The 27,740-nt window shown below is 44.5% G+C and overlaps 2 long non-coding RNA genes across 2 annotated transcripts; one reads left to right on the top strand and one right to left on the bottom strand.

Annotated features, from left to right (window-relative positions):
• Positions 1-3,561: 3,561 nt before the first annotated feature.
• LOC135259534 (uncharacterized) lies at positions 3,562-6,352 on the bottom strand. Its single transcript, XR_010331306.1, has 3 exons — positions 5,774-6,352; positions 4,200-4,352; positions 3,562-3,874 (listed from the first exon to the last, which is right to left on the bottom strand). It is a non-coding gene; the product is annotated as an uncharacterized LOC135259534 (long non-coding RNA).
• An 18,451-nt stretch (positions 6,353-24,803) lies between these two features.
• LOC135259533 (uncharacterized) lies at positions 24,804-27,594 on the top strand. The gene is made up of 2 exons (XR_010331305.1): positions 24,804-25,014; positions 25,235-27,594. It is a non-coding gene; the product is annotated as an uncharacterized LOC135259533 (long non-coding RNA).
• The last annotated feature ends 146 nt before the right edge of the window (positions 27,595-27,740 follow it).

Here is a 27,740-nt window from a genome sequence, read left to right as displayed (position 1 = left end):
TTGCTATGACACTCAAAATTGAGCTCAGGTGCATCCTGTTTTCATTGATCATACTTGAGATGATTCTACAGCTGGATTGGAGTCCACCTGTGGTAAATTCAATTGATTGGACATGATTTTGAAAGGCACACCTGTCTATATAAGGTCCCACAGTTGACAGTGCATGTCAGAGCATAAACCAAGCCATGAAGTCAAAGGAATTGTCCATAGACCTCCGAGACAGAATTGTGTTGAGGTACAGATCTGGGGAAGGGTACAAAAGAATTTCTGCGGCATTGAAGGTCCAGAAGAACACAGTGGAGTCCATCATTCTTAAATGGAAGAAGTGTGGAACCACCACGACTTTTCCTAGAGCTGGCTGCCTGACCAAAATGAGCAATCGGGGGAGATGGGCATTGGTCAGGGAGGTAACCAAGAACCCGATAGCCACTCTGACAGAGCTCCAGAGTTCCTCTGTGGAGATGGGAGAACCTCCCAGAAGGACAACCATCTCTGCAGCACTCCACCAATCAGGGCTTTATGGTAGAGTGGCCAGACAGAAGCCACTCCTCTGTAAAAGGGACATGACAGCCCACTTGGAGTTTGCCCAAAACCAATGATGAAACCAAGAGTGAACTCTTTGGCCACAATGACAAGCGTCACGTCTAGAGGAAACCAGGCATCGCTCATCACCTGGCTAATACCATCCCTATGGTGAAGCATGGTGGTGGAAGCATTATGCTGTGGGGATGTTTTTCAGCAGCAGGAACTGGGAGACTAGTCAGGATTGAGGGAAAGAAGAACGGAGCAAAGTACAGAGAGATCCTTGATGAAAACCTGCGGCAGAGCGCTCTGGACCTCAGACTGGGGCGAAGGTTCACCTTCCAACAGGACAATGACCCTAAGCACACAGCCAAGACAACGCAGGAGTCGCTTCAGGACAAGTCTGTGAATGTCCTTGAGTGGCCCAGCCAGAGCCAGGACTTGAACCTAATCTAACATCTCTGGAGAGACCTGAAAATAGCTGTGCAGCAACACTCCCCATCCAACCTGACAGAGCATGAGAGGATCTGCAGAGAAGAATGGGAGAAATACCCCAAATACAGGTGTGCCAAGCTTGTAGCGTCATACCCAAGAAGACTCGAAGCTATAATCAATGCCAAAGGTGCCTCAACAAAGTACCGAGTAAAGGGTCTGAATACTTATGTAAATGTAATATTTCAATTTTTTATTTTTAATAAATTTGCTAAAATTTCTAAAAACCTGTTTTCAATTTGTCATTATGGGGTACTGTGTGTAGATTTATGAGAATAAAAATGAATGTAATCCCTTTTATAATAAGGCTGTAACATAACAAAATATGGACAAGTAACAGAAGCAAAGCTATTAGGGATCACTGTTGATAGTATAATGTCTTGGAACAGCCAAATTGATCAAGTGGTGGTAAAAATGGGCAGAGGCATGGCTCCTTTAAAACACTTTAAAATTCATGCCTATCTATTTGACCAAACAATTAGTGCAAGCATTAGTGTCATCACAGTTAGATTATTGTTCAGTGATTTGGTCCAACACAACAGAAAGTAATTTGAACAGGTTACAGGTAGCTCAGAACAAAGCAGCTCTGATATGTTCGGAGTAAGGACCCACACGCAGACCAGGGAAATCCAAAAAACGTTGTCTTTAATCAGTCCGAGGTTCGAAGCCAGGTAATCAGAGAGAGGACGGTGCCGAATCGAGTTTCCAAAAGAATAGTGAAAAGACAGGCAAAAAATCAAAAACCAGGAGATCAGAATGGCGAAGGGACAGGCAAAAGAGAAGTCAAGGCAAAGCAAAGGTCAAACCAGAAGCAAACAAAACCAAAAGGGGCAGGCAAACTCGAAGTCGGGCAAAGGGGTGTCGCAGGAATCTCGATAGACAAAGGCTTACTAACAATCGGCACAATGAATTCGATCAACGTTCTGACTCTGAGCTGGTGGAAAAGACTGACATTTATACACTGGGGAAGGTAACAATCAAGGAGGGGTTAAGTGAGTGAGGGAGGAGTAACAAACAACATCCAGGTGAAGAACATTAGGAAAACTAATTCAATGACAGGGGACTGACAAAACGCGGACTGGAATCACATAGACAACAATGATAATAGACGGCCTGGGTGAAGCAGGTAAAACACGTGCAGAGAGAGAGAGGTGCAGTTAGAGCAAGAGACAGGTGCAGGCAATTGCAGAACTCAGCGTTAGAGCAGGCTAGAAAGAAAAGGGGCGGAGCTACAGCGCAGCATGGAAAAGGGGAGTGAAGCAGCTCAGGGAACACAGACACAGAGACAGTACTGGGGAGACAAGTGACCGGGAATACAGACTACAACAAGCTCGCATTGCTCTTCACTGCCCATATCGAACAAGAGTAAGTACAATGAATAATCAATTGGCTTGGTTAAGAGTAGAATGTAGGTTGCATTATTCTCTAGTGTGCTTTATTAAAAATATCATCCTAACTGAAATCCCAGAAATACTTTATAGTAACCTATCATTTTTTTCAGACAGACATCATTATTCTACTCGGCAGTCATCTGAGAGTCGTTTTCTGTTGCCTCAGTGTAGAACTAGTTTAATACAGAGAACAGTTAATTATCGAGCAATGGTGGCTTGGAATTCATTACCAAGTTTTTTGATTTCAGAGAGTAATACAAGTTTTAACAAAAAGTTAAGATTGTATTTGTTCACACAAGGAATAGTGTAGCACACTATATGATTTTTTGTTTTTTCTGTTCTTGAAGATGTAATTGGTTGCAGAAAGCTATCCATCCCACTTTTATTTGTGATTTAATGGATGAGTTGCTAAATGATTTATTTTCTCAGTTATTTAAGAGATTAAATTATTATATAGAGCTATCATATGTACTGACTTTGAGTTGTTGTTGGTTGTGTGTCTTAGTGGTTGTGTTGTGTATTGTGTGTTGTTCTGTATTGTATTGTTATGTATTGTAATGTATGTAATGTAATGTATTGTGAGTCTTATTGTGAGTATGAAGGTTATGGATGTGTGTTGATGTATTTTTCTGTATTGAAGTATGTTAAAAGATTTATGGGGACCCCAGGAAGAATAGCTACTGTTACAATACAGTAGCTAATGGGGATCTAAATAAACAAACAAACAAAATGTGGAAAAAGTGACGGGGTCTGAATATTTCTGAAGGCACTGTATATGTATTGTATGTACAGTATATGTGTCTGTTGAGAAGTGAGTAGAGAAAGAGTCTATTGAATCACATAGTAGTTAATTGTTTAGTAGTTCATCACTGTTTGGAGTACACAGTACTGTAAGGTGTATTCCATTTTAATTTATTTCAATGGAAACTTGAAAGAATGTCCAAGGCACATTGTTCAGTTGAAAAAAGTTAAAAAGCATTTATTGATACCTGGCTTTGCAAGGATTAAAAAAATGATGTGACCACAGCAGACCATAGTCAGACAAGAGTCTCCCCTATCCATACATGTATGACAGTGAATCCCTAATGATGAACCAAATTACAAATTAATAGCAAAAGGGAGGACAGTACACATACATGTACATGTTCCATCTCTGATTGTAATGATGCAATGCACACTGCATGACATGGCCTGACGCCACATAAGTCAATAATTGTTTTTAGGCATGCACATTGAGTAACTCAGTGCTTGTTCTCAATCTGTAACTAAATAAACTATGTACTTATTTACCCCATTGAGGCTCTAATAAACTCAGAAACATGAACAGTGTGTCAATTCCATTGTCTGTGCTCTTTCCTCAGTGTTGTCCTTGAACCCAGTCTCTTGATTTCCATGATGGTTGGCTGTGCTGCATGGGGATGCTCCAACCGTTCGGAGAAAGGACTACAGATGTATGGTTTCCCTGCTGACTGTGAGAGGAGAAAAAAATGGTTGGCTTAAGTCAGCAGGAGCAATCTGACCATGACAAGAGACTACAATAACAAAAAAATATGTGAGGTAATCACGTGCAAACACTTTTTTCTTGTGATCATCAACAACTTTTGCTGCTGATCTTTATCAAAGTATGACTGGTAACATCAGTTATTGGTGTGTTATGAATTTGTTATAATATTTGTATATAATGTTACACATCCAGTAAGTGTAAAGTCTTACCTAATATGGTCCATTCAACCACTATGGGATATGTCTGTGGGTAATCAGAACTGAGTCGTTGTGTGAGGGAATTAAACTCACAAGTCACTCTGCAGGCACATTTTATGGCAGAACAATTTTCCAAGACCAGAAAGGGCAAGGCTAGGCTGAGAGCAGACGCTATTCCTACAATCTTTGTACATCGCCCTGAGGTCAAAAAGAAGAAGGCCCCTGCACCAAGATTCACCCCTGCACCTGTGAATATAGCTGCAATAGCTGCTGACCACAGCTATAGTGCTAAAGCCGACATAAGTATAATTCATGAGAACTCATATTTGAAGGAATATTTCTCATTTCACATTGAAATGATTAGTCTTCATGCCCTCTAAGACTAACAGTGCCGTGTCTTCTCCTTACATTGGTTTCAGAGATTAAGGGAGGAAGGGATGAGGAGAGTGAGAGAAGGGAAAGTGAGAGTGAGGAAAGAGAGGACATTGCTAGTGAGGAGACTCAGAGAGAGCTGACAGCACCCAGTCAGCCGGCAGCCAGTCAGCCGACAGCCAGTCATCCAGCAGCCAGTCAGCCGGATCTGAGAAAGGAATTTAAAAGACTAGAAAAAACTGACTGAAAACCAAAGGCAGCACTAAAAAAAAATAAGGAAGGAAAATGCTGCTCTCCAGAAGAAAATTACAATTAGGGACAAGAAAGTAGAGAAAACATTTTCAAAAGACCTAATTAAGACATTAGGCAGGAATAGTACAAGGGGGATGAAATAGGGCAATGAAACGATCAAGAAGGCACTAAAAATCCACTTTGCTGCAGGCCCAACAGGCTACAAGACCCTGCAGAAACTGCAGATTCCCCTGCCGGGAATAAGAATCCTGCACAGGAGGATGCAGCGTGTTAAATTTGAGCCGGGTGTGTTGAGGGAGATCTTTAACTTCCTAAAATTGAAGGCAGATGGATTGACAGAGCTGGAAAGGGAGTGTGTGCTGACCCTGGACGAGATGGCCATCACACCAAGCGTGGAGCTGCACATGGGGACAGGCAAATTATACGGTGATGTGACCTTACCAGGTCACATAGGAGCTGCAACACATGCATGTGTGTTTATTTTAGTGGGAAACACAACGCGGTGGAAGCAAGTAGTGGCTTACCACTACAGTGATAATTCTACTAATGGAGCAGAGTACAAGCCAGTCATTCTGGAAATAATACAGAGAACAGCATCCATAGGGCTACATGTGCTTGATGTCACCACCGACATGGGTAACCCTAACCGGGCCATGTGGAAGTCTTTTGGGGTGGACCACAATAAAACATCGGTGCCACATCCAGTAACGCCAGACAGGCAGCTCTATTTCATGTCGGACGTCCCCTATCTGGTCAAAAACCTAAAGAGTGCCCTCGTTCGTGGACAGGTGTTCATAATTCCTGCAGATATTGTAGAAAAAGAGAATCTCCCCTCTAACGAGGTTTCAGTAGTCCCTGTTAAGGATCTACTGGACATTCAAGAAGGGATGGCACTGAAAATAGCTTCCAATTTGTCAACTAAAGCCATGGAGCCCAGTCATTTTGAAATAATGAAGGTGGGCTCTACTATGAATGTATTCGGTAAAGCAACAAGTGCCGGACTGAAATACATGGTGCAGCAAGAACAATGCACCCTATCCTACCTGACTATACCGTGGCTCCTGGAGCAAGTTGATCATTGGTTTGATCTTATGTCCTCTCGCCATCCGATAACAGCACTGAGCAGGCTCAAGATGGAGGAGTATCAAAAGGCCATCACCTTCCTCCAGGACATGGTCCATCTGTTCTGTGGGATGAAGATTAGTCGACAGGGAGGTTGGCAGCCTATACAAATGGGTGGTAAGGGCAACAACATCTATTCTGGCAATACAGGAAGAAATGCTGACATGAGGACACAAGTTTGTGTTGACTGCATGGTTCACACAAGACTGTCTGGAAAATACATTCAGCTGTGTCATATAAGAATCCTGTCCCAACTCCAGTGGAATTCCATCATGCGGTGAGAATAATATCAGTTTGGCGGTTCCTAGCCACCATCAAGTCTGGACGCTACCAGGAAGACGACAACAGCTTTTTGGTAGACTTCCTGGGCACAGTGGAGCCAAATATCAGTCCTGGACTCAGAGTGGAGGACCTGATGGAGGAGAACAGAGCAGCACCTGACCTCACAAAAACGGAGAAATGTGTTCTCTTCTACCTTGCGGGCTACATTGTCCACGTCATCAAATATGCCAATATTTGTGACAAATGCCAAATTGCGATAAAGCACAATGATGACAGTCCCGCTGGAGAAAATAGCATTTTACTGAACCTACAGGAGTTCAAGGCAGGTGCTCTTGGTCGGCCATCCCAAGAGGCCTTTGATTTAGTCCACCAAGTTGAAGAGCTATTCAGGACCAAGATTGGTTCCTCCCTCATGGAGCTGCCCAGTGCGGTGGATCCCTTGGAGAAAGAAGCTAGTGTGCTCTCCCCAGGCTTCCATCATGCCATGCTGTACAGGAGAAAATCACCAAAAGATTCATCAGGCTGAGGTTAAGAATTCAGGCCAAAACGATTTGTGATGAAAGAAAAAAACAAATATCAGATGATGGACAACTTGGGAGCAAAAGCCAAACAAAAAAGGTGAAGAGGAACAACAACAGCCAAGCTTCTACAACAGCTTCTACATCCAGCAACCTGCCAACAACACCAAGGCTATCAAACACAATGATCGTTGCCATGGAAGTATTCAGTCTGACCATTGCTCCTCCTACAAGCGTTCCACCACCTAGCGCTCCTGCAGCATCACACCAACTTCCCTCTCTCTCTGACACCAATCCCAACATCAGAGCTTCAGTGAGGCTGCAACATAATACAGACAGGTAATAGCTAGTAGAATCACTAGGCCTACAACAAACACACTCACCACCTGCAACTATTCTGTTTTTACTAACTATGTTTAAAAGTCTCACATCTTCAAACCTGCACTCTCCCATCCATATCAACAGCCATGCATCACAAAAATAGCCTAAACACCAGCGTTAACCCTTCCTTATTATTCTTTATTATTCTATTTCAGATAACTTGTAGTCCAAATCATTGGATATCCTCATTTCACCACCACCACCCACCAGACTACAAAGCACATGCTCCAATGTTATATTTAACTAATAAATACAATTTTTCCCCCAAAGACATGTTTAGAAGCCTTTGTCTCTAATTTAGTAACATTATGCATTAAATGGCATTACAGTTAATATAGATTGTTATGTTGCTAACTTTATCCATTATCCTAAGCTAACATTATTTGTTAACGTTAGCTAAATCTACTACTTTGGTGGAAAATAATGAGCTGACATGCTTTAACTCACATTGTTAATTCGATTCAAATGTGTTAATAAGATCAAAGTATCAAAAATGCTGTTGATTTTAACTTCTTACCTTCTAAAAGTTCATCACAGACAGTCAAAAACAATACTACTCTACGGCGCTGCTGCTACTAGCCCCCAATGTTTGGAACTCTCCACGATCCGCCATTGCTGTAAAATAATTGGCCCGCTGGAGTGAACGGAATTGATATGACTCTCTCTTTCTATGGCTCTGGTAAGAACCCTTCAGTCTTGGAGGCTGCCGCGGGCAACGTGCACAACCTGTGTACAGGATGATGGACCGTGAGTCTCCCCAAAAACGTCACCCCTTTTTATCCATCACCCCAAAAGACTACCCTCCCCCCCATACTACCCTTACCACAACAAATGACCACATCAAGTGTCTTCTGAACCCCCCTCATTCTCACTCTTCCCCCTTCCTCTCTCCGTCCATCCCTCCCACTCCATCTTGTCTCTCTCTCTCTCTCTGTCACTCAGTACACGCGGTATATATGTGCTATGGTGAGGCAGGAGAAGGGCTTGCCAATGATGACTGAACTCCTGGCCCACCGGAACGACCATGTGGTGATGGCCATGTCTGGGGCTCTGAGGAACCTGGCCATAAACGGCTGAAACCGGGAACTGCTTGGTGTGTCTGTGTGTGTGTGTGTACACTATGGAAAGCCAAGAGGGTCACCATTCACCAGGCTTTCCCCAGGGTCTCTATTCTTAAAATTTATGGGTGCCATTGATGAATGCTTTTCTGTAAATAAAAGGTGTATGGGCCTCAGAAGTCATGTCGTCATTCCCTTCAGGTTTGTGACTTCTGGATCAAAAAATAGACAACCTATGGAGAAATGAATTATCAATATTCCTTCTGAATAATGTCTGATATTTGTATGTTTGCATATGAAAAAAATAATGTGTTTCACCCATTTTTATTATCTAAAAATATATTTCTTAAAAAAACAAATTGCTAATGGCTAAGTGGTTAGCGACCCATTCCACAATTGCAACATCACACACGACTGCATTTGCATTCACATGCATGTTAGTGTAATAAATTTGGATGGCGGGTATGCCATCCCGCCAAGTTACGCCCAGAGACTGTAAAAAAAATATGGACAAAGCTACTGTGACGTCACCCATCGACTCTCCGTGGGTCTCTAAAACACGCTTTGAAGCTCTATGGCGGGCGCGGCCATGTTGTCGATTTGGAGCCAAAACCATAGAGCTAAGCGGTTCTGTGATTTTTACAATGTGATTGACAGTCCAGTGCAAAAAAGCCCATCAACCTGAACGAACGATTGCAGAACGAACTGGAGGCTAGCTGACTGTCTGCCGTTATGTTTTAAAATATATTATCAAATGTTTACGGAGTTTAATTTACATCCGTGACTGTACTGTGTCATGTAATCACGTTATATGTATGGCATTAATAATAAAATCATGTTCAGTTATCTTCAATTTATGTTTCTCAGCAAAACGAATATGCTTAGTTAGCATATCAGCTTGCCAGTGAGCTAGGTAGGCTATCCGTGGTTAGCTCACGCATTAGCAATATGAACCACAGGGGAAGAACATCGACTACACTGATGGTCAATCAATCAGAGATGTATACTGGTGATTTTTGACTAGGCTAATTTTCATATAACTGTGTGGTAGACCTGCTGTTAACCGAGTAAGTTATCACTGTAGGTTTTCGCCACAGTCAGTTAATGAGCCAGTAACTGCTACTCCATCGCCGTTTGTGGTGTTCACTTGCTGGGTGACGCTAGCTGACCGATCGTTCGCAAGTCACTTTTAAACGAATAAAAATTAACGCTGTCAGCAGTGATTAACAAATCTACCAAGTATTTTAATAACTGATCTGCAGGCGTGTAAATATGACAACGCACTTTGTACAGCACGTTTTCCACCTGGTGCATGAAGACAAAAATAATGTAGCCTACATTGAATTTCTAATTATTATTATTATTATTATTTTTCTTGAAGATCATCAAAACCAATAGAGAAAAGCCAATATACGCAGGGAGCCCCCAGGACCGATTCTGAGAACCACTGGCTTAAATGCTCTTGTCGGTCTCTTAAATGCTAAAAACATGTTCCTTTCTAAATGCCAGTCTTACAATGATGGTTAATTTCATTAAATTCTGGGGGTGTGATTTCATCGTGTGTTGTATGTTATCCAGGAAATAAACCTAGATTCTTAATTCGCTTTGTGAAACTGAAAATTTTGCAGTGTTTATCCCAAAATCGGGATTATAGTAGCTTTGTCACATCCATGAAGCATGGCCCAGATAGACATTTACAGAGTGTACACGACTGACAAGCCGTCAAACACGTTTGACAGATTGAATATTTGCCGGTTAGGGTTAGCTAGCTAGTCAAATGGCTTGGTAGCCGAAGTTGCGAACTGTTTTAGCATAGGCTACTGGACTACCAAATATAGCAAATAAGCGTTAGCTGATTACGCTTTCTGCCAACTAATTATTTGGTTAAGTAGGCTAAAGGAAATAGTAAAAATGACTTGGCTACCGAAAAAACTTCAGAGTAGGATTTTATGGTCGTCTAGTGCAGATCAGCACACGCCATAATGAAATCACTACGGAATGGGATGCCTGCATTTTCTGACTTCGCACAGGTGGACCGTGGACGATGAGTCGGAGCCGCAATGTCAAGGCCAAGAGGCGCCACCTCCGACGCCAGTGACCATAGACTGTAGCCCCTACTGTAGCTTAGTCCTCCGCAGTAATCAGAAAGTGACGCAAACTACCTCATTGGTCCACAACAAATATTATAACAGTACCCAAATGACACAATAAATCATGAAATCAACCCATGGACAGTCATAAGACAAATAAAATACACATATTGTGACTATTTGTTCTTGTGAAAAATTACTGACTTTGTATTTTGACCGCATTTGTACCGTAGACTTACATGGAAACCGGATATGAAAACACCTATACTGGAGTCAACCGCAGTGGCGCTAGTGAGCAACCACGAACAACAAGACCAGGAAATGAGCTTCAGAAACGAAGTCTGGTTTTGGGCGCTTGGTTACGCCTTGGCGGGGTGGCATGCCCCATACCTATACAGCACCGAGACTTTGGCACTATTCAGGGTTCCCCACAGAAATAACCGCAACAGCTACAGACGCTCAGCCCTTAAAAACATTAATTCTATACATTCTGACTCCCTTTCAACAGACAGAATTCAACTTAACATGTCCACACAATAAAGCCCCAAACTAAGGGTATTTTTTGTTTTCTCCTTTTTCTTACCAGAAATGCTCCAAGCTCACAAACAAAATGTCTCCCCATTGGAGACAATCAAAATTTCATATACACACGCAAAATAGACATATCTTTTTGCTCTGAAACATTTCCAGTCTCAACAGCTAGTCTAGCTCCGGAAAACCAATGGCGCGGTCCCAGTTCCATTTTTGCTTCCATTTCTTTCCAATCGTGCGCTCTGCCCCATCCATTTCTTACCAATCAAATCTCCCCGTCTCTCCGGTCCATTTCTTACCAATCAGGTCTCCTTCAGCCCGTCCATTTCTTACCAATCAAATCTCCCATTTTCTGCAGCTTCATTTCTTACCAATCGGGACTCGTCGTGCTCGTCCATTTCTTGCCAATCAAATGCGGCAGCGCAGCGTTTAAGAATGCAGCAGGATATTGCATTATTCTCAAGGTACAAAATGAAATTAAATCGTTAAATGGTCAAGAGGAAAACCAAGCTAACGTCGTTTGATAGTAGCAGAGACGATACACGTTTATTCTGCCGTCTCTGATAGCAATTTAGCTGGACTAGGTAGCTAACGGAAATTTACCTGAAAGATCAGGTCAATTAGCCACATGATGTAATTATCAATGTGTTAGCTATTATTATGATGTTCTGTGGAGCAATGACAGTCATATAAATTGTAGTTGCATTGTATAGTAAACATAGATTGATAAAATTCCTTGCACTGACAGTGATTCCCTGTTAAGTTGACATGAGTTGAATATAAATCAAGTCAGATCACCTGCTGCAGCTCCTGCTCCTTCTGTCCCCACTGCAGTGACCTCACACATATCCTCCCCACAGCCAACACTGAATTTAGGAATGGTAATGGCCTACCATCTTTTAAGTTTCCTACTGCTGATATCTTTACTTATTTATTTTTACCACGACAACAAACCTAACTAGAATGTTTTATATTTTATTTGGAATGGTTCTTTTCGGATATAATTTATTTTATTTATTTCTGCATATTCTCACATGTCAATTTCTCCTAGTTTGTAAAAGCTTGACCTGGTGGTACACATAATGCTGCTGCAATGCCAAACCTTAATTTTGCTAAGAAGTCTGCTCAGGTTTGTTGGAGCACACATGAGTTTAGTATTAAATGCAATTCATCTTTGGATCATATATTAATTAATTTATATATAATAATTGAAGCCATTGTGACATATTATGAAATGACTTTAGCTGCTGTCTTTTGTGTGATTGTATTTGTACTTACTCCTAGCACATTTCCAGTCCACCTGGATTATTTTTCAACTGACAGTGCTTGTGTGTGTGCGTTCGTGCATGTATATGTGTGTTTGTCACACTGTCTACATATGACCTATACTATCAGAGTGGATTTGCTCCAGATGGTCCTGCACCTGCTCCCACCAGCACTGTAATCAGTCCCTGTGCTGTCCTGCCTGTGATCACTCCCTGTGCTGCCCTGCCTGTGTTCACTCCCTGTGCTGTTCTGCCTGCTTCAGCTGATCCTCTGGCTCAATCCCCGTAGAAACAAGGCAAGACAGCCCGTAGGCAGACCAGAAGATGATTGCAGCGTCACTGTGAGAATACCAGAGGCTGCGGAGTGACCTGAAGCTGTGGTACCAACCACCTGATCTACAACTGGGCTCCCACACCAGAGCACTTTCTGAACCACAGGCTCCTGGTGTGGATGTCCTACCACCAGCGGAATGTCAGCTTGCGTGGTCCAGTGTGTGGCCAGCAGCTACCTGGGTGTGGTATTCATAAGAGGTGTGGCAGGTCCTGAACATCGGCCGATACTACCTTATGATTACCCTCCAGTGCACTGGCTGCAGAGTAACCCACCAGTTATTCAGTAAGACCACGACTGTAAATTCACACAGAAAATGTGAGCAATTCAGAACTGATGCAACAAGGTACAGCCAGTACAAAGGCACACTATAGAGGGTATGCATTGACGTCACTTTCCCACCGGAATATGCCCCCTCAGTCGGACTGAGTGGCAAAACATGCTGCGACATGGCTGTCTTTAGTATAGGAAACAGCAAAACCGAGAGTAAAACAAACGATTATCTGTTTAAATTAAAGGCAGTTGGACTCAACAGTGATCCTTACAGCTTACCAAAGAACCAGTGGTCCATGGACATTCAACAAGAAATCGGAGCTTTTTACAAACTGCTGAAAAGCTAAAGAAAAGAGAAGCAAATGGATCGCTGCAATTTGCAGAAACAACTGGAATCCAGGCACCGAAACGTGGATTTGCGGTTGTTATTTTGTGTCAGGTATGTTCCTGCCCTAAAAAGAAAAATGTAGTGATTTTTAATAATTCTCCATATTTTTTAGAAAATTGCTATATGAAAACACATGGAAAAGAATCTTACACTTTTTCAATTTTCCTTTCTTCTTCATTTTTCCTCTTCTTTTCCCTTTTTTCCTTAATTTTTCTTCTTCCCCCTTCTTCCCTCCATTTTTCCTTCTTCCCCCCCTGAAGTAAACTATTGTTCCCCAGCCCTGGTGCAGCGTACGGATCATAGGATCCCTGGTTCAAGCCCTGCCTGGAACAAGTTTCTTTGACCTGCTTTTTTCCTCACTAATAATTGTCTATTACTTCTCAGTTATTGCTTTTGCACCACATCTACCCGGCGTTCACCGAACGTATACACTGCATTATGACGTACCATCTACATGTTCAGTTAACCGGCTACAATATTGCTGGGCCATATGGATTCAATGGGAGCTCTTCTATTATCACCCAAGAAATTTCCCAGTTTCAACAACTAGTCCGTTCGTGGCTCAGTGGTAAATGTCACAGTCAACGGATTGTGAAATTACAGGTTCAAGCCCCGTCGGAAGCAAATTTCTTAAACATGCTTTTTTGCTCACTAATAATTGTCTATTACTTTTCAATAATTACTTTTGCGCCACATCTACCCGGCGTTCACTGAATGTACACACTGCATTATGACATACCATCTGCACGTTTACTTAACCGGCTACAATATTGCCAGGCCATATGGATTAAACCGGAGCTCAGCTGTGCTTACTGGCCTGTGTTCTTTAAAACCACAGACACGTTTGACCAGGACGTTTCATACATTGAACAGCTATGTCATGGTGGTGCACTGCCAAAGTTATGGACTGGAAAGCATTACATTACATTACATTACATTACATTACATTACAGGCATTTAGCAGACGCTCTTATCCAGAGCGACGTACAACAAGTGCATTAGTTCAAGGTGCAGAGGTGCAAAAGAAACACACTAGAGTGAAGTAAAGATCGTAGTGCCAGAAGTGACCACATAGATCAGGACTCCAACCCTGTAGAGTAACCTGTTCAGCAAACAACAATCCTACCAAGTACAAACTAGCACTGGAATCACATTTGCCTAATCAGACAAAAACAATCCTGCCAAATAAAAACTAACGTAATCGTATTAGCCTAACTAGGTACATTGAACTAAACTATAGGCTAGGGAGGGGTGGGGAGAGGTGCAGCCTGAAGAGATGAGTCTTTAGTCTGCGTTTGAAGGTAGTCAGATTCTCTGCTGTTCTGACCGCCACGGGGAGGTCATTCCACCAGCGAGGGGCCAGGACAGACAGCAGACAGGAGCGGGAAGTACAGACGCTAAGAGGGGGAGGTGCCAAGCGTCCCGGGGTGGCAGAACGGAGAGGTCTGGCTGGTGTGTAGGGTCTGATGATCCTCTGGATGTACCCTGGTGCTGACCCCTTAGCTGCCTGGTATGCAAGCACCAAGGTCTTAAATTTGATGCGAGCCATAACAGGCAGCCAGTGGAGGTCAGTGAGCAGTGGGGTGACATGGGAATGTCTGGGGAGGTTGTAGACCAGACGCGCTGCAGCATTCTGGATGAGCTGCAGGGGTCTGATGGCGGATGCTGGCAGACCAGCCAGCAGCGAGTTGCAGTAGTCCAGGCGGGACAGGACCATCGCTTGAACCAGGAGCTGGGTTGCGTAGGTGGTGAGGAAGGGGCGGATTCTCCGGATGTTGTACAGGAAGAACCTGCACGTTCGACTCACCGCCGTGATGTTCTGGGAGAGGGACAGTCTGTTGTCCATCACCACTCCAAGGTTTTTTGCGGTGGGTGATGATGACACCACGGTGTCCCCTAGGGAAATGGAAAAGTCAAGAGGGTTAGAGGATGGAGCAGGGATGAAGATCATCTCTGTCTTACCTGGGTTCAGCTTAAGATGGTGGTTATCCATCCAGCTCTGGATGTCCCTCAGGCAAGCAGAGATGCGAGCAGAGACCTGTGTGTCAGAGGGGGGGAAGGAGAGAAAGAGTTGGGTGTCATCGGCATAACAATGATAGGACAACCCATGGGCAGAGATTACAGGACCAAGAGATTGGGTGTACAGGGAGAATAGGAGGGGACCAAGGACTGAGCCCTGGGGAACTCCTGTGGCAAGGGGGCGAGGTGCCGATACTGCACCAGCCCAGGCGACTTGGAAGGAGCGACCGGAGAGGTAGGACTCGATCCAGTCTAGTGCTGTGCCACAGATCCCCATAGCTGCCAGGGAGGACAGGAGGATGGGGTGGTTGACTGTGTCGAAGGCAGCAGAAAGGTCTAGGAGGATCAGGACAGATGAATGGGAGGCTGCTTGTGCGGCGTGAAGCGACTCACTGACCGAGAGGAGTGCGGTCTCTGTCGAGTGGCCAGGTCTGAAGCCGGACTGGTGGGGGTCCAGGAGGTTGTTTAGTAAGAGAAAAGAGGAGAGTTGGTTAGAAGCAGCTCGTTCAATTGGTTTGGATAGGAAAGGGAGAAGGGAAACAGGACGGTAGTTCTGGATGACGGAGGGATCCAGAGTGGGCTTTTTCAGCAGTGGGGTGATGTGGGCCAGCTTGAAGGATGAGGGGAAACATCCAGAAGACAAGGAGGAGTTCACAAGGGAGGTGACAAATGGGAGGATGTCAGGTGTGATAGTCTGGAGGAGAGAGGAAGGGATGGGGTCAAGAGCACAGGTGGTAGGGCGGTGGGAGAGTAGGAGCTGGGAAACATCAGAGTCAGTGAGGGGAGAGAAAGTGGAGAAACAAGGAGAGGGAACAGAGATGGGGGAGTGGGGAAGGGTGGCGGTGGACGTGAAGGAGCTGCGGATGTCTGCAATTTTCTCAACGAAGAAAACTGCGAAGTCATCTGCAGTGAGGGAGGACTGAGGTGGGGAAGGAGGAGTGCTGAGGAGAGAGGAGAAAATGGAGAACAGTTGATGAGGGTTAGAGGTAGATTTATGAATTTTTGTTTGATAATAATTAATTTTGGCAGAGTTTACAGCAGTAGAAAATGTAGCTAGCATAGACTGGTAGGCAGACAGGTCGGATTGAGCCATGGATTTCCTCCACTTCCTCTCCGCTGCACGTAGGCTGGCCCGGTTGGTTCGGAGGGGCGGCACATGAGCGCAGACGTAGCAGCCTAGTTTAGTGACGTGGGCTAGCGCATAGACATGTGTATGTCTATGGGCTAGCGTGTGCTGTGATGCCACCCCCCCTTACTACTGTTGAACTCTGAACTCAATGACAATTTTGTCCAATCATGAAATGTAACACATTGAAAGTCACCAACTGCGTTACTGTATATCTGTGAAAATACTAAATGGGGGCGGGGAAAACGGTCAGCCTGTTAGACAGCTAGCTAGCCAGCTTAAACACATCTACAGGGAAAAAATGAAGAGACACAAGCCATCTGGAAGTGAATTTCAGAAAAATAAGAAAAGAAGAACTAGTGAACAGTCAGAGGGGTTCACTACTTACATTTTTTTCTGGCGGCGGCGGTGGTGAGTCTTGTGGCTAACAGTAAACAGCTATGACTCCAGCAGCATATAGCTGTATGATTGAGTGATTAACGCAACATCTCATAACTTTTCAAAGTAATGTCTGCTCTTTGACTCTTGCGCTTGTAACTTGCTTGTAACATAGAAATGAAGTAACCCAGGTTGTGTAATAAAGCCCATGGATGGTTGTATTTCTGCAAAAGCGTAGTCTACAGAACTGTCAATACTGCTTTCACTTTCAACAGCATCAAGGAAGTTAATTTGACAGCGTATGTGTATGATTGAGAGATTAATTTAAAAGATCTGTCATAGAGCTAGCTAGCATATTCAGTTTGCTGTAGGCCTATATATAGCCAACGTTAGCAAGGTCACTATCGGTATTGTTTAGAGAGACATGTATTTTCGGTTCTATGGAAACACGGGGGGTGGGGGGGGGGTCAAAATGTAATGTTGCCCAGGGTGCAAAAAAATCTAGAACCAGGCCTGCCCATATATGTTCAACTGGGTTGAGATCTGGTGACTGTAAAGGCCATAGCATATAATTCACATCGTTTTCAAACTCATCAAACCATTCAGTGACCCCTCATGCCCTATGGATAGGGGCACTGTCGTCCTGGAAGAGACCACTCCCATCAGGATAAAAATGTTTCATCATAGCATTGTAGGTACACTCGGTTAGTCTGTGCCGTCCAAATGGAAATGACTCCCTTTAAGCACATGAAGCGCATCTGATGACATCATCTGTGCGCGCGGTATTCTAGATATTTCTTACAGATGCCCCCCCATCCCCCACCAGGTATAAAAGTGAGGGGCAGTATTCTAGATATTTCTTACAGATGCCCCCCCACCAGGTATAAAAGTGAGGGACAGCAATCGCTTTCTTTCTGCACTTGCTCTTCCTGCCCTTTCACCCAAAGGGCCATTGTTCTTTGAGTTCCCACATACTGTGGAATTCCTATGGGCCTAACTGGAGTTCTCACAACTCTGTAGAACTCCAATTCCAAGGCCTGCAGAATGCCTAAGATTGCTGCTGTCACCGACTTATCTAAACACACAGATAAAGTCGCTGTACACAGTAACCAGACTCTGTTGACTTAGATCACCTACGGCGACTAAGCCTAGTCCATCCCATGTGGAAACGAGCGCACTCCCGGTGCTGCGCCGACTAATCACAATGAAGAAGACCTTTTCTGATAACTGACTGGGGTAGAAAGACAAAGAAAACGTGCTATGAAAAAAGGACCCGGCTTGCATGCCTCACACCTGGAAACCTCCACAAATTTACCACACCAAGACTGTTTTCTCCAGGACCCCACAGGAACCACCGGAGGCTGCTACCAGGATGGACGGACAGACAGTAATAAACTTTCCAGGCAATAGCAGTTAGTAGCTTAGTCTGTACTGATTTTTTTTTTTTTTTTTTGCTATTTTCTCCCCAATTTAGTCGTTATACCAATTCCCCGTGTGTATCACAGTCCTGGTCGATGCACTATCCTCTGTCGGTCTGGGGTGGGTGTAGACTAACACATGCCAGCCTCCGATACATGTGGAGTCACCAGCCGCTTATTTTCACCTGACAGCGAGGAGATTCACTGGGAGAGCGTAACGCATGCAGAGACAGACAGCCCCAGTCTATACTGATTTTAATGTGAATTTGTGTGTTCCCATTTGTCCTGTCAGATTATTTGCGCTGGTGATGTAACCTTAGAATACAACCACACACGTGGTCTTTCTCTCTCCCTCTCTTTCTCCCCAACTAACTTTCCAACCCTAACAACACCACACTCATAGTATAGTCAGTAGTGGGGGAATAACTAGTTTGGTTGCATGTATCGCTTATGAGCTGAAGTTATGCTTCTCTCTTCGGCACTACCGAGAGCAATACTAATTCGTAGCTAAGCTAAGTTATTCAGTCACAACGCCGGTTACACTATACATATTTATACGTATCCCACACGAACACGACCATCTCACCATTTTCCCTTCCCCTTTTCATCCACTGACAAAGGGACATGCACACACATGCATGCACACCATCTAACCATCCTATATTTAGCATAGTTCTCCTCAGATTAGTTTGTGTATGCTCTGTGTGTCAGGGTTTTGGTGGGTTGGACCTAAGCGCACAGTAAAAACAACAGGAGACTCAAAAGGTAGGTATTAAACAAAGACTTTACTTACAAAAAAGGGCAAACACAAACCGGGAATAAAAAAAGGCCACGATGGGCAAAACCACAAACCCAAAAATCCTTGTAACAAAATAAAACACAGCAGGACTCAAAACACTAGAACGTAGGGAACTCTAAAAACTAGAAACTCTGGAATAACACAGAGGGCAGAAAACAGTGAACAGAAACAGTAGGATCCAGCATCCGAGTCAGGGAAACAAAGAACTTAAATAGACAAGAGGGATAACCAGACACAGGTGAACACAATGCACAATCAACACAGAATGGAGAGGGATAATGAGACAACAGGTGAGAACACTGATGGAATCAACACAGGAGGAGAAAGCAATGAGGCAAATGAACCAAAAAACAAAGATGAGAAATGCCGCCATGTGGCGGCCCAAAAAAGGAATAACCGTAACCAAAAAGGCAGAACCATGACAGTACCCCCCCCCCCCCAAGGGATGGCTCCTGATGTCCCAGAAGACTGACCTGGGGAGGGGGTGAAACACAGGACTGGACTAGACAGAACGGGACTCAGATGGAACGGAACAGGACTCAGGAACAGGACTAGACAGGACTAGGCTCGGGAAGAGGGACTGGACTCAGGAACGGAACAGGACTCAGGAACCGGACAGGACTCAAGACGGGACTCGAGGGGAACAAGACTCAGGGCTGGACTGGACAGTAACAGGACTGCAGCAGGACAGAAACAGGATCGGTCTCGGGACTGGAGCAGGACAGAAACAGGATTCGGGGCTGGACAGGACAGAAACAGGACTCGGGGCTGGACAGGAAAGGATCGGGATCCGGGCACAGGAACAGGAACAGGAACAGGACTCAGAAACAAGACTGGACGGGACAGGAACAGGACTTGGGACTGGACGGGACAGGGACAGGACTCGGGACGGGACAGGGACAGGACTCGGGACTGGACTCAAGATGGCGGGAACTCGAGACTAGACTAGAGGGGGAGCTCGGGACTGGACAAGAGGGAAGATGGAACGGGACTCGAAAAGGGGACTCAGACAGACACGGAACGGGACTCAGACACACACGGAGCTGGACTCAGACAGACAGTGAACGGGACAGGGAGACCTAACAAATGGACAGACAAACCGACAGGCAGGCAGGGACACACACCGCAAGACAGACAGACATGCTAAGTGACAAACAGACAGGGAAGGAGAGGGGCGAACCCAAAGACTGACAAAGGAAATGACAGACGGGCAGGCAGGACAACAGGCAGGCGCACTGACATGCAAACAGACAGGCAGACAGGCAGGTATACAGACTGGCCGACGACCAGGGGGGCAGACAGGCAGGCAAACAAACTGGGAGGCAAACAGGCAGGTAGACAGACAGACAGGCAGGCAGGCACACAGACAGAAAATAGGGCAGGTGAACCGACAGACAATGGGGCATGTGGATCAGCTGTCAGACTGTCTGGGGGCGGACCGGCCCCATCCATTACATTACATTACATTACAGGCAATTGGCAGACGCTCTTATCCAGAGCGACGTACAAAGTGTATAACCATAACCAGGAACAAGTATGACGAAACCCCTAGAGAGAAGTACCGGTCCAAGTGCAGGGAACAACCGCATAGTTCAACTTGGACCCTGAAGGTTAAACTGATTAACACTAACAACGAGAACGGCAACAACGCAGTCTATGGAAAAAAATACAAGTAGTCGTTAAGACAGTTAATGCACCTAAGTCACCTACGAAACAGCTGCCTAGTTACAACCCTAAGCTTACAGTCATTTATAGGGGGGTAGGGAGGGATGGGGAGAGGTGCAGCCTGAAGAGGTGAGTCTTCAGTCGTTGTTTGAAATGGGTCAGTGTTTCAGCTGTTCTGACCTCCACAGGGAGGTCATTCCACCATCGTGGGGCCAGAACGGACAGGAGACGTGTTCTGGAAGTGCAGGTGCGAAGAGGGGGAGGTGCTAGGCGTCCTGAGGTAGCAGAACGGAGGGATCTGGCGGGCATGTAGGGTTTGAATATCTTGTGGAGGTATGCTGGGGCATTACCAACGGGTAATGCCCTCCAGGGTATGGTCGCAGAGATGTTCCAGGGTACCGGGACACAGGAGGGCAGTCGCGCTGACTCGCAAAGACTATGAACGGAACCGCCGAGGGAGGCACCCCAGGCGCTCGGGTGGCAGACTCCGAGTCGCGGGACGGCCGGGGTTTCTGGACCCTGGTTTGGGGAAGCTCCTGAACGCAAGGCTCTGGGACACTGGAAGGCTCGGGGACACTGGAAGGCACAGGGACACAAGAGGGCTCGGGGACACTGGAAGACATGGGGACACTGGGCAGTGAGAGCTCTGGGACACTGGGCAGTGAGAGCTCGGGGATACTGGACAGTGAGAGCTCAGGGACACTGGGCAGTGAGAGTTCGGGGACACTGGGCAGTGAGAGCTCGGGGACACTGGGCAGTGAGAGCTCGGGGGCACTGGGCAGTGAAAGCTCGGGGACACTGGGCAGTGAGAGCTCGGGGGCACTGGGCAGTGAGAGCTCGGGGGCACTGGGCAGTGCAGGCAGCTCCTGCTGGACACTAGGCAGCGCAGGCAGCTCCCGCTGGACACGGGACAGGGCAGGCAGCTCCCGCTGGACACGGGACAGGGCAGGTAGCCCCCGCTGGACACGGGACAGGGCAGGCAGCTCCCGTTGGACACGGGACAGGCGGGGATTTCTTTCCCATTGATCTGAATGCAGATGTCAGATTAGTCACTGTTCCTATTGAAACACTAGCCAGTTGAGCTGCCTTTCTGATTGAAGCTCCTGCCATCTGTGCCCCAATAATGAACCCTCTTTCAATATCACTTAGATCTTTCCTCTTGGCATCGTGATCCAAAATTGAGGTCAGCTGGGCCTGCTTAGCATTTTTATACATGCCACAGAGCATGATAGGATGTTAATTGCTTAATTGTTTCATGCAGTACACCTGTGTGGAAGTATCTGCATTTTTATGTTTGTCAAGTCATTTATTCAGGTTTTTCCTTTAATTTGTCACTCGTCTGTATGTATGCATGTGTATGTATATCTATGTGTATATATATACAGTGAGCACGATAATTCATTGGACAGTGACACATTTTTTGTTATTTTGGTTCTGTACTCTAGCATTTTGAGTTTGAAAAGATACAATGACAATGAGGTTGAAGTGCAGACTGTCAGCTTTAATTTGAGGGTATTTTCATCCATATCGGATGAACCGTTTAGAAATGACAGCACCTTTTGTTGTACATGGTCCCCCCATTTTAAGGTACTACAAGCATTTGTTAAATTGGCTTCACAGATGTGTTTCGTTAGGCAGGTGTATTCATTTGTGTCGTTAGTGAATGCAGAAGAGAGCTGTTGATGTCTAGTCTTGATTCTAGACTTTGCAATTGCCTTTGGAGATTGTTGTTGGTGTGTGACAATATGAGGAAGACAGCAGTGTCGATGCAAATTAAGCTGGCCGTCATAAGGCTCAGAAATGAAAATCAATCAATCAGGAACATTGCAAAAAACCTGGGCATGCCCAAGTCAACAGTTTGGTTCATCATTAACAAGAAAAAAAGAACTGGTGAACTCAATTATGATAAAGGACCAGGTAGACCGAGGAAGACCACTGTAGTGGATGACCGGAGAATACTCTCTATAGCCGCGTTTCCACCAAAATTACCCGGAACTTTCAGTCCCAGGAACTACTTTACCAGGAACTAAAAGGTTCCTTCAGCCAATGGTTGTCTGCGTTTCCACCGGGGTCTAAAGTACCGCGAGGATTAGGCAAATTAGCCCACTGACGTTGTCGTCGGTCCATCTGTCATATGATTTCTACTGTAACCCCATACTACCACCGAAGTAGCCTACATTATTTTCTAATAACCGGGACAGCCCGGAGGGGTTTATTCCACTTACAACGGGTTACCAACAATGACTATATATGGTTACTTTTGTATTTATTGATTTCCATATATCCTCTCAAACACATTCATTAACAGCAGAAAACATGCACACGTTGTAAACAATTTGCTGTTTTATTACTTTCTCGTCGTCAATTCCATATAGGCTAATCGCAAAATGACAAGAATAGAACGAAAACTCGGACTTGCGTGAAAATGTAAATTAGTAGTGGTACAGCCACCGTTTGCTTTCCTTCGAAGTTACTGCTAGCCGAGCAGCGAAGTGTGCCCTCCAGATGCGAACCATGCACCATAAATGAGTCCATAGTCTTCCTGGTCTTTTCGTGGAATTGAAAAATGGCAGTAAAATTGAGTAAAATTACGGCAGTCTGAAAAAGCTAAAGGGAAGATTACTAGAATTAACCTGTTATTTTACCCGGATAAAAAGTGCGGAAAGTGATTTCCAGTTTGCTTGTACTGTATCACCAATGTTAATTATGCAGAACTACCGCATACCTCACATAACTGTATCAAACGTTTTGAGTCAATTACAACGGGCTAACAAAGAAAATCCGGAAGAAAATATTCAGCAACCGAATTAATCCGTTTGAATGTTTTGGTAGCCTACGTAATATGCTGTCCCAGCACGAATGCTTAGCATTTTATAAAACGAATACTAAAGCAAGAAAAGAACAGAAGAGCACACGTTATAATTCCAAGACGTTGACAGGCTATAACCAAAAGTAGGCTACTGCGCCGCATAACATACAAGTTTGATTTGAAGTTATTATGAAAATAAATTGGTTTGCCGCTGCATATTTTCAAACATGGCGGGTAATGGCGGAAAATAAATACAACACAAATGCTACGAGTACTCGACCAATCAGAAATGTTCAGCGCTGCAAGCTCCACCCAAAAGGTTCCTGTACTTTCGGAAAGTACTACCCCTCGAGCAGGAACGTTTTGGGGGGTAAAACAAAGCCCCCAGAACTAAATTTAGACCCTAGTTCCTGCGGTGGAAACGCACTGAGTTCCTCAAAAGGTTCCTAGTTCCGGGGTATAGTTCCTGCGGTGGAAACGCGGCTTATGATGAAGAAAACCCCACTGACAACAGCCCAACAGATCAAGAACACTCTCCTGGATGCAGGTGTAGATGTGTCAAAGTCTACCATACAGAGAAGACTACACCAGCAGGACTACAGAGGGTACACTACAAGATGCAAACCACTGATAAGCCTGAAGAACAGAAAGGCAAGATTACAGTTTGCTAAAAAGCACCTAAAAGAGCCCCAAGAGTTCTGGAACAAAGTCTTGTGGACAGATGAGACAAAGATTAACATGTACCAGAGTGATGGAAAGAGGAAAGTGTGGAGAAAAAAAGAAATGCCCATGATCCAAAACATACCACCTCATCCATGAAACATGGTGGAGGGGGTGTTATGGTTTGGGCCTGTATGGCTGCCAGTGGAACGGGCTCACTTGTCTTCATCGAAGATATGACTGCAGACAGAAGTAGAACAATGAATTCTGAAGTCAACAGAAATATTGTATCTGCTCAGATAAAACCAAATACCTCCAAACTCATTGGACGGCACTTCATCATGCAACAAGACAATGACCCGAAACATACTGCTAGAGAAACGAAGGGGTTTTGACGGCCAAAAAGTGCAAAACCCTTGACTGGCCGAGTCAATCACCGGATCTGAATTCAATTGAACATGCATTTTACATGCTGAAGAGGAGACTGAAGGCAAAAATTCCCCGAAACAAGCCTGGAACTGAAGATGGCTGCAATACAGGCCTGGCAGAGCATCACTAGGGAAGATACCCAACGTCTGGTGATGTCTATGCGTCGCAGACTTCAAGCAGTCATTGCATGCGAAGGATATGCGACCAAATATTTTAAATGATTACTTTATTCTACATTATGTTAAACTGTCCAATATTTTTTGATGCCCGAAAATGGGGGGGACTATGTACAAAAGGTTCTATAATTTCTAAATGGTTCATCCAATATACATAAATACCCTCAAATTAAAGCTGACAGTCTGCACTTCAACCTCATTGTCACTGTATCCTTTAAAACTCAAAGTGCTAGAGTACAGAACCAAAACAATAAAAAATGTGTCACTGTCCAATGAATTATGGTGCTCACTCTAAATCTCTCTCTCTCTCTCTCTCTCTATATATATATATATATATATATATGGTGTCTCCTTCTCCATTCCCTCACTCTGTTGAATAAGCGCAAGTGTCATGTTTCGGTGGTCCATCTCCTGCCCTGGGATAATCGCACATGTGAAGAAAACAGTTTTCCCTCTGAAGCAGGGCACAGGCACAAACAAGAGTTCGGCGTGTGACAGCATGGGAACTGGTGCTACCCGTTAATGAGATGAAGAGTTTGAGGGGGGATGTCTGGCTTCCTGTGAAGGTACAAATTATGCAAGATGTGTTTACAAGTATGAGGAGACTGTTTTATCAAGTCATCCACTGGGTAACGGTGTATTTTTGTTGGTTTGAGTGGGTGTGTGGAATTTGATAAACTGATTCTACTCTTGAAGGCTTACTTATTTTCTGCGAACTCTTGTGCACACAAAAAACTTGAAACTGATCTCTCTCTCTCTCTGTCTCTCTCTAACACGATTCTCCAGTAATGTGGATCCCACTTGATATCTCGGTGAGATTACAAGACATGCCATTCGTGACTCAAGTCAACGTTAATGGCTGAACATATCAAGAGGTTTCAGAGCTGGCCAAAGGATAATTACTATGGCACGCAACATCAACTGCTGTTTTGACTGCGATGGTCATAGAGATGTAAATCAAATCAGTTTATCAGTGAAATAATTTTGTATTTTAAAAGTTTTAATGTCTTCCTTTGCTTGTGTCCTTTTTGTTGCTATGAGGAGTTTGACAGGTGCTAGCCATGAAGTGACTCGTGTGACAGATCAGATAAAGGTCATTACTGGGTCCTATTCCTCTGCTTGTGTAGTGGGTGTAGCTCAGCTAGTTCGCTAGTGAAGCACAGTGAGGTGCTTTAAAGTGAAGTATTTTGTGTTTAGCTGACTGGAAACGTTTGTCTATGGAATCTTTGGGTGAGTGAGAGGCCTGGGGATCAAATCCCACCTCAGAGTCAGGCAAATCTCCAACTTGTTACTCTTTGCCTTGGCTTTTGATCTTAATTGAACAGATCTGAGAGGCTAATGAGGTGCATTGGGCCAAAACGGACTTTCAGGACAAAAAAAGTTCTTTATTGAGGCTCTGCAAAATCCCACCCCCCCTACACCATCACTCTCTGAAATAACTCCTCCCTCTCTCATACCTCATTGCTCTGCTTCTCCTTCTCCATGGATTCCTTCTCTCCTTTCTCGCACCCCTCCTCCACAATCTCTCCGTGTTCTCCATCTCAAGATGGCTCCGTTTCCTCCCTCCCCTCCGGCGACTATTCACGGCGCACCACCCATGCACGGGACAAGGGGGGACTGGTGTATGGGGTGGGTGTGGCCTGGACTCATCTCCGCCCCTTCATACCCTTCTTCCTGATCAGCTGCCTGGTGGTGGTGCTGGTGCACCTCATGCGGGTTATCATCTACAGTGGGCCCTTTACCGACCCATTATTTTTCAAGAAGTTCCACCAGCGCTGGCCCAGGCCCCACCTGCCACAGAGCCAGACCCTGCAGCCGGACCTCGGCAGCAACATGACGCAGTGACGCAAGTCCCTTTGGAACCTGGACTGTGTTTTAGGTCCACCCCTTTAGAACTGTGACTATTTTTGTTCGTCCCTTTGGAACCTTGACTGGAATTGGATCTTCCCCTTTGGAAATGTGACTATTTTGGTCTGTCCTTTTGGAACCTTGTCTGGAATTGGATCTACCCCTTTGGACTGTAACTATTTTGATCTGCCCCTTTGAAATCTTGACTGAAATTTGGGTTGACTCTTTTGGACTTGTGAATATCATTGGAACCTTGAATAAAATTGGGTCTATCCCTTCAGAACCTTGACTGAAATTTTGTCCACCCCTTTGGAATCTTAACTTGGATTATAAATATTTTCAGCAGTACCATCTGCAAGGGATGGAAAAAGTGTGAGCCTGTGGCCCAAAACCTAAAAATGCTCTGAACCCAGAGGGAGCAAGAGTGGTCTCAGAACCACTTGTAAAACTTAACATTTTGCTAAATATCTCATCCTCACAATGTTTAACAATCTCCTTTACTTTCCTTTTCCTAGATATTCATAATAATTATGAAAAAAAAATGATTGATCCAATATGGACACTGGTAATACAGTGGGTAGGGAAGTAATGTGACCTAATCCTATAGGTTAGCACTAGAATTAAATAGCATAAAATTAGCCTAATTTTGCTCTGTTACTTGAACAGCAATTTGTCTGCTCACTGCATTACAAGCATAACAGAGCTCACCTGTGTTTCTCCCTATTCTTTCAAACACTATTTGCCTTGTACTCTGAGAGTCTAATCTGTTTATTCTTTAAATGTGGGTGTGCACCCATCCTCTGTCAGTGACTTTAAATGCTTATTATTATTTTCTGTTCATGTACTGTTTGCCTGCGAAAGCGTTTTGTCGGAAATATTCGCATTTTCACGGCTCGTTCAGAAAATATTAATAACTCTGTACACAGTCATTTGGTGGCAGATGCCATCATTGTTGCCAGAGGCACAGATCTAAAGTTTAGGTCCTTGGCTGGGTAAGCTCTGTTTACACTGCCATGATCCAAGTGGTCAATGTTCTAGTGGTCTAAAGTTGAGAGCTCAGCCATCAACAAAAAATGTTCTGTGTGGCAGATAAGAAGCCATTAATTAAATGTGTTTCATGTAAAGGTCAGACTAACATAGTTGCTGGACTGAAATCTGATCATGGCTGGCATTATGGGATTTGTTCATGGCCGGTGTTATGGAATCTGTTTATAACTCATGTTATGAAATCTGTTCATGGGTAGTATTATGGAGGATTTAAAGTCAAACATATGCTGAATAAAAGCAACCTGTGAGTGGTTTGTTTTCTGTTTCTTATGACTGAGTTGAGCATTACTTCTGTAAAAGTTGATCAGAATTTTAGACAATGGAGGACTACAGAAAATGAATCAAAAGCCAAGAGCAGTTTCAAAGCTCTCTCATTAGAAAACTCAAAAAGAACAGA

The sequence above is a fragment of the Anguilla rostrata genome, chromosome 7, assembly GCF_018555375.3.
Source record: "Anguilla rostrata isolate EN2019 chromosome 7, ASM1855537v3, whole genome shotgun sequence".
NCBI classification, from domain to species: Eukaryota; Metazoa; Chordata; class Actinopteri; order Anguilliformes; family Anguillidae; genus Anguilla; species Anguilla rostrata.
Note: the sequence above shows the minus strand (reverse complement) of the source record. Positions and strands in the feature narration are given on the sequence as shown.